Source organism: Temnothorax curvispinosus, unplaced genomic scaffold (genome assembly GCF_003070985.1).
Source record: "Temnothorax curvispinosus isolate PA1 unplaced genomic scaffold, ASM307098v1 QBEX01006326.1, whole genome shotgun sequence".
In the NCBI taxonomy this organism is placed as follows: Eukaryota; Metazoa; Arthropoda; class Insecta; order Hymenoptera; family Formicidae; genus Temnothorax; species Temnothorax curvispinosus.
The window spans coordinates 584,153-592,280 of record NW_020216106.1 but is presented as its reverse complement, the minus strand read 5'-3'; positions in this window follow the sequence as shown (position 1 = coordinate 592,280).

Here is an 8,128-nt window from a genome sequence, read left to right as displayed (position 1 = left end):
TAATGCCCGGTGATTCATTCAAAACGATATTTTTAACGCATCCCCAAAGGGACGAAAAAAATTCAGCGGGCTTAATGAACGCAAAAGACTCGGTATAAATACTGCATAATTATTGCACTCCGCTGCTTTCGAAAGTATCCTCGGATTTCTATGCAAAAAAATGCGTCCGGAAAATCTGCTGAGGGATTTAGCGATATAATTACAAATGCAAATTTCATATATATACTACTTAAGGATCAGAGAGTAAAACTCTCAGGTGTCGAAATATACGGAATATTTTGAGATAACAAAATTTATTTTCAGAACACAAACGTACGTTCAGAAGGAAATGAATATTCATAACAGCTGATTAATAAGAGAATTCAGAATATTCAGTTGATTAATAAAAGAATATAATTTTCAGCGAGATAATCTCGAAGAAATTTTTGCCCCTTTATTTAATTTTAAGTTCATTCCGCATTCACAGATTTCTTCATCGTCGTCATTTTCAAGATTCATATCAAGTAAATTAATCGTTTTTATTATATGCTCTACATATCTTTACGTTAAAAATCGATATAACATTTAAAAAATAAAGATTTAAACATATTTAAAAAACCAATTATATTAGTGTTGCATTATTTTTTAAACAAAAATTACGTTGAAGGCTTCTCTGCTATTTATAAATACGCTGTTATTTCGCCCGGCAACCGGCTAATATAACGAAATCAACTCAATTAATTGTCTCTAATGTGTGCAAGTGTTACACTGGAAATTCAACGTATGACGCATCGCTCCTATCTCGATTTGACGAAGATAATGAGTCGACGACGACGAGAGACGAGGGGAGACAATCATTGACACACGTATATAGTGTGGATATAGTGTATATATATAGTGTGTGGATACAACTTAACATATATATATGTATGTACGTTCCTATGACTCAATGAGAAAGCTCGCAACACGAGGTCAGCCAACGTCTCGATATTCATGAGGTCAAAGCAGCTGCGCGAGTAATTTTGAAGAGTGCAATAAAAGGGAGCGAAAAACTTGCGTAATTAACGCTACAACTGTTTGAATCTTTCTCTCATACACGAAAAAAATTATTGCAAATGCTTCATAAAATTATTGATTTTTCACATTATGTAAATCGTAGCGAGTTTGTCCCAGCGATAATTGCACGTTAATAATGAAGCGATTTATGTTTACAAAATTTGACGAACAGTATATATCAACTGTATTCATTTAGCGCATGGCTGTGATATACATATACAAATCTCATAATAATTTACAAGCTCTAAACTCTAAAATTTATGGTGATAGAAATACTATCTATCTATCTATGCGTTTTGCAACGATAATGTTACGCTATATTAGAGTAGCTCATATATATATATATATGATACATATATATATATATATATGAGCTACTCTAATATTAATCTAAATAATAATGTACTGATTTAGTTATCAGAAACTGCTTTAAGCCGCGCATAGAAAAACGGATAACAGGAAAGTAAAATTTATTTTTCAGGAAATAGGTTATCCAAGACGAAATTAGAATGTCACAAATAATAATTAAAAAGAGTTAGCGCATGAATATCGCATTTCCAACTATGTAAAAAAGATACGGCATATTCATGTTATCGATCGTTATTTCCATATTTGCATTACTATTCCTGCACTTCTGATAGAAAAGTTTGTTCGGTAGCCTTTTATATTTAATAACCTGTCAACAATATTGTGTACATAAATTCAAATACAGCAAGAAATTTCTTTATTGCTTTGACCTCGTTCCTCCGAATTTGCGATGCATGTCAGAACGTATTGCACAATGTATAAAAAGATTTTCAAGTAGAGGAGAACAATTTTTAATATAGAAATACAATAAATATTTAAAAATACAAATGTGATATAAACCCGACATAAGAATTGGAGCAGTTATAATTGTTATCAAGATAATTACGATTAATGTTAAAAGCAGCTAAATGAAAATGTCAGTTTAGAATTACTGCGCGAATAAGACTATGACTAGGAAACGAAGAGGAAAAGAGGCTAGTAATATATAGAATGGGGCATTATAAAGTTGTTGATACAATTCCCTCGTGCATTTCGAACTGTCCGTGTCTTATATGGCCTTTATCGATGTTAAACACCCGGTTGGTTGTTACTGATCAAACAGGAACTTTCATCCTGTCCAACTAAGCTAAGCACAGGTAAGCTTTCATCCCATTAATGGTTACCAACGTCTACAAATGCCCGCCGGCGCGGCGGGCAGACAGATGCGCGCACGTAAAAGGTCATTGTAGCAATGTACACTGACCTTTAATATCCGGTGTATAGCACGCGCAGTGTGACGGCGATGCAAGATTCCTATAGACTCTATAGAGCTAGCGCGTCCCTTCGCGAAATTTAATCAACGTCAAGGAACTCGGTCTAATCTCAAGGTGATCTCATAATGAATTTATATACCTAGGCGGTGACAGCCTAATTAGCTATTTTCTTTAAGTAAACTATATAGGGTTGTATAATTCATACATTTTGATGCGGTAACGCGATAATTATATCGTAAAACACCAATGTATAAGATACCAATGAATATTAAGTCCTCATTTATATTATATCGAGAAAATCTTTTCTCAATTTGTATCACTTTCCCCTAGCACCGTATCGCCTTCAAGTCAACCCCTTTCTCATATTTTTCCAGACTTGCGAATAATATCTCATTATATTCTCTGAAAAACATTTAACTCATAATTTAAAAGAGTAATTACTTCGAGAATAGTATTTGGCAAAGTTCTTTTCGGACAAATTCCGATCAGCAACGACGAGAAAAGTATTCCCCTTGATTTTTATATCGGCGACGGGGAGAGCAGGGGAAAAACCCCCCTGGGAGTGATCGGTTGATTAAGCTATCGAACCCATTTTCCACGTCAGTGTGTGCATTAAAAGAATTCTTTAAAGCACGAAATACCATCGTGCGCCAGCTTATCTCCGTAAATGCAACGGGGAATGATGTAATTAAAATGAATACGTATATCCCGCGCTTTTACAATAATCCGTAAGAAATCGTAAATAAATTACTTCTTGGAGTTCAGGATATATCTTCATCGAAGAAAAAAAGTCAACGATACGCGATACACGTGATTGATTCTTATACCGCTGGAAACGCAATTGTGCCAACGATGTAAGATAACTGGCATTATTTTCTCAACGGAACGAAAGAGATTCAAGAGAGGCCGTGAATTCTCTCTATTTTGAGCGATCCTATCGATGGCCGGTCGATAGAATCAATTACACGAGATAACTGTGGTTGGGAAAAAAAAAGGAGCGCGATATATTTGCAGGCAGTTACGTCCCAGTTATAGCAAGTAGACTAGTTTTTACGGACGCCGGAAAAAAAGAGGATCTTATAATAGAGGGTATCGCGCGGCTACGTGATCACAGAAAATTTGATGCGGATCATTGAAGTGCTGCATAATGCGCGGTTCATGGCCAAGTAATTTGCTTTCGAGTTGCGTGCGCTAAATAGCGTAGCCTTTCGGCTCGCAAACACGCATCGGCTCGTTTGCCGCGTGCACGTGAAGTGTACAAAGAGCGGTTGCATTTTGTGTTTCTCATAGTCCCAGATAATCAGGCTGAACGGTGGGCTGAATCGGGAAAGTCGATTATGTAAATACCTGGCCTCGCCATTTTGTGCCTTAAGTCGAGCAATCGCGAAATGGATGTGCGCGCGAGAAACTCGTTCATTATGCTGGCTGCTCCAGTTACACTAACCGAGCCCGTTACGTAAAGTCGATGTAACTTGAATTAATACGGTCGTTCAAATGAACGTTTCAATCACTCGCGCGGACACGGCGTAATTACGGAGAATTATTTATTAATAATGTAATCACGCAACGAGTTTCTCTGTAACGCGCACGGATCCGTAATTCTCTATCGCAATATTGCTAATTTACGGAAACCTACATGTTATCCCGTCTCCGCTAAGTGCTCCTATGAAAATATCGTGGGTACTCGTAACACGTTCACATGATAGAAGTATATATTTTTTAGAACTGCCCCCTGGCTATAACAGACGGGCCGAGACACCTAAAATTAATCTACGACAATGTATAACATCATACAGAGAACAGTTTCGTTAAAAATGAGCTGAAATCCAGATAAATACCATAGTTCAAGATAAAGTAAATTATCATATGTCATATAAAAAAACGCATTGGCTCTCTGTTCTTTTATCCTTCAAAGAAAAAAAGAAAAAGAAAAAAAGAAAAAGAAAATAGAATTCAACGCTTTGGCGGAAGTTTCGCGTGATTTTGAAGTCATGCGTGTCAAGTCAAATTGTACAGAGGATTAAGGCAGGCTTATCGGTAACGTCACGAAACATCCTGCTGATATATCCCGTTTAGTAGCTCCGGTTTAACAGACGGTATTTATAGAGCTGTTTCGAGTACGGACGGAGAGCGCGATGAGTCAAAGTTCCCGCGTACGGGTGCATCCCTCACCGACTTCGATGTATCACCCCCAGTAGACCGTTTTTATTTCCGTGCGTATGAAGGCAGTGCGTACATATGTATATATATATATATATAGTATTTATGATAGCGTGCGCGCGCGACTTAATGAGCTACGGACAGACAGCCGGTCGCTGACTCACTGGCGGGGCACATCGCGTCGAGCGTTATGGTGCGGGCTCGACGAGCCCTCCGGGGAATACCCCGAACCCCTTCCGCCTTCGCGAGACCCTCCCGTCTCCCGTTCCCTTCGTCAGACTCGTAAACAGATCCATAGACGTAATTAAATGCAAGTAAACGTCTGTCAGCCAGGTGGAAGTAAACCCTCGCGCCTAATCTTTCCTTGTTCTTCGTGCGAATTGTACTCTCCTTTGCGCCTCTCGCGACGCGACATTTATATATAATAATATATGCACCGAGACGAGACTGCGAAAGAGAAGGATATGAAAGAGAAATGATAGCTCAGACGAATTATTATTAAACGTGACATCAGATTTCTACTTTTAGAATTCAGTTGATCGATGATTAAACCGATTGCCAGTCCACGATTCATCAAAAATGACCGCGCTGTAGCATAAAATCACGGTGCACATAGATGGAGAATTACATTTTATTACCAATGTATTTTTAACTCTGTTTATTTTCGATCCGCCTCTCTTGTGTGTCCCCGTTATTATCGTTTAATTACTTTATTCCAAAATTCACGCATCAATTATCTATGGCTCGATGCGCAGTATTTTAATAATTCAACAAGGTCCACTTTCGAATCTATAATATTCGACGCGATATTTATCCAAAGGTATTTAAAAACTATCGAGTCATCGTATAATTACATAATGTACGGCGTTTTACAGATCGGAACACTGTAAAAAAATTCTGTAAAATTACAACTATTATAGTGGGTAATTTTGAGACCCACTATAATAGTTGTAATTTTACAAAATTACAGTACGGAAGGAAAAAGTAATTTTGTATTACAATTACACAAATTAAGAATGTGTGGAAATTTACACCTATTATAGTGGGTCTCAAATTACCCACTATAATAGTTGTAAATTTTACACAAATTTTTTACAGTGAACGCACAATCGGATCGAGCAATAAACGTTACGAGTAATACGTTTCCCCGTATTCGCGTATCCTCGCACATTTTGTCCGTGTCGGAAGATCTTTCTCGCGCGTGTGCATATCAATAAAGACTCGGGATGTATCCTTCCGTGATACATGGACGCGTACGTTCACGCGCGCGTTTCGCTTTCGTTCGTTTCTTCGATCATTTTTCAACGCCGGCGAGCCACGCCGCTGCGTTGTGACGCTAAATCAACGCGGCGCGCATCTCGGGCGCGAGAGAGGAGACAGGAAGGGAAAATATAGCCGCCGTAACTACACCACGGGCTCCCGCAAATATATTTCCAACTAAGATTGAAAGTGGGTCGATAAGGGTTTACGTCATCGGGTCGGAAAGACCCGCGAAGGAGACGAGCGAGAGAATGGAAGCCCCGGAGCGAGATCGCTCGGATGGGAGACGAACGAGACCGCGGGCGGCGAAAGAAGGAGAGAGAAAGAAGGACTCGAGAGACAGAAAAGCGGCATTTCCTACGAACTGTACTTAAGGCGACAATGCTCGCACCGATTACAAATTTTACGGTGCACTCCGCGGCATGCCCTCGCGGTCGGATTAAGGAGAGCTCTCGAACGCGATTTCCCTAGGACGTTTCAGAACCGTTACCACCGCGCGAAGGAGAATCGTAAAAGGATGGAGCGAGTCGGATGGTACTCTGCATAACCGGCGGGAAGAAACCGGAGATCCCGAGTGGATAGACTTCTGGAGAGATCGCTCTTAAAAATTCAACAAATTAATAACTCGTGAGAACGTGACGCGCGAAGAGATGCGGAACGCGTTTTTCTTTCACCGGCGGATATCGAGGAGAGATCGGTAACGAAATGGCGAATCTCAGTGAATCTCTGTAACTGTATATCCTTTCGCCCTTTCGCGAAAACGGTGCGAAACGGCGGTTTGCTCGTCTCCCCTTCCCCTTGGAGACGAGCCAAAATAGGAATTGGCTATTGACCAAGGCAATGGTACCTAAATTACCACTGGCGCTTGCACACTCCGCGCCGCGCCGCGCCGCGCCGGGAGATGCTCGACCCTTGTTACGTGTCCTGTATTCGATTATCTGCGTCATGCTTTATTACGGGCTAATGTCACGACAGCGGCGCATCTGCGGCGATCGCATCGCGACTCGCGTCACTTGGCGCAAATTCACGAGGACGAAGTGGGATCTGCGGATCGATTCGACGTACGTGTGCGCGTGTTAAAACGAGAGACGCAAATGTTGCGCAACTCTTTCATTTAACTTTGATAATAAATTTTTCGAAGAATTTGAAATCTACCTCTTCTCCACAGAAGATATTGAGGCAGCTTACGAGTAATTATTGATTAAAAATAAGAAGTTTCCGACGTATCGAATTTCCCGCAAAAAAATGCGTAAGTCCACGATCTTCAGACAATTTAAAATGGATTTTGTCTTAATGAAATTTTCATTTGAGGCTTGTAGGTTAAATTGATACTAATTGGTAATTAAGAAAGTGATCTACTTCCATGTTTTTATAAAAAAATGTGTCGTTAAAGACAGGAATTAATTAATGAAACATGGACACGTAGTATTGTTCTTTCCAAACAGCGGAATTTATTTTCTGTTAGAAAATAACTTCGTTGTTCACAACACATTCGAAAATTGATCATAGATAAAGAGAGGTGAGGACGTTATTCGTTGAATAGAAGTGTAAAGCCGTGAAAATGTCGACAAATCCAGAGATGAAAGAGAACGGGTACTGAGTGTGTGTGTGTGTGTGTGTGTGAGAGAGAGAGAGAGAGAAGGGAAGGAGGAGAGAAGAAAGAACGGAGAAGAAGGACGACGGAAGAAAAATAGAAGCGACGACGGCGAACGGATTCCTTTGGGCGTGAGAGAAATGCCCGCGAGAAACCCTACCTCCGGTCCCCTCCTTTCTTTGTATATTCGAAGGATTTCCACTAATGAAATAATTAAAATTACAAAGCTCTCCGCGCTCGACGACCGACGAGGATAACGACGACGACGACGACGACGACGACGAACGATCGTGTGCGCCGGAACCTCTATTTCCCCTTACATCCCCCGCAATCCCTTTACCTAGGAGGACGTCTTTGCACCCATCCCTTTACCCGGTAACGGTTCAATGAGAATCAATGAAAATTCCCGACGAAGAAGCTTTGAAATTCCATTAGAAAATCAAAGACATCCCTCGTTCTCTCCAACTGTTGTTTCGCTCATTGCCTGTTTCGCGAGTCCGTAGTCTCACCTTTTCACGTTGTCGAACGCGAGTATATTCCAATCGGATGTGCGAATATACGGAACGGATGCAGGAGAACTCGATTGTCACCATCTTCTTCTATAATTGATCTTCTAAAAGCTCGTTAATTCGAAATTTCTTACTTAAATATGATAGAATCAGAAAAGTGAATTGACCTAATATTGGATCGTTCGTGCGAAGATAACTGAATGGTTCGACGTAAGAATATAAGATAAATCTATTTTAAGTCATACCCTCAAATGAACTGTGCAAATTATCGACTCGTTTCGCCCTTGTTT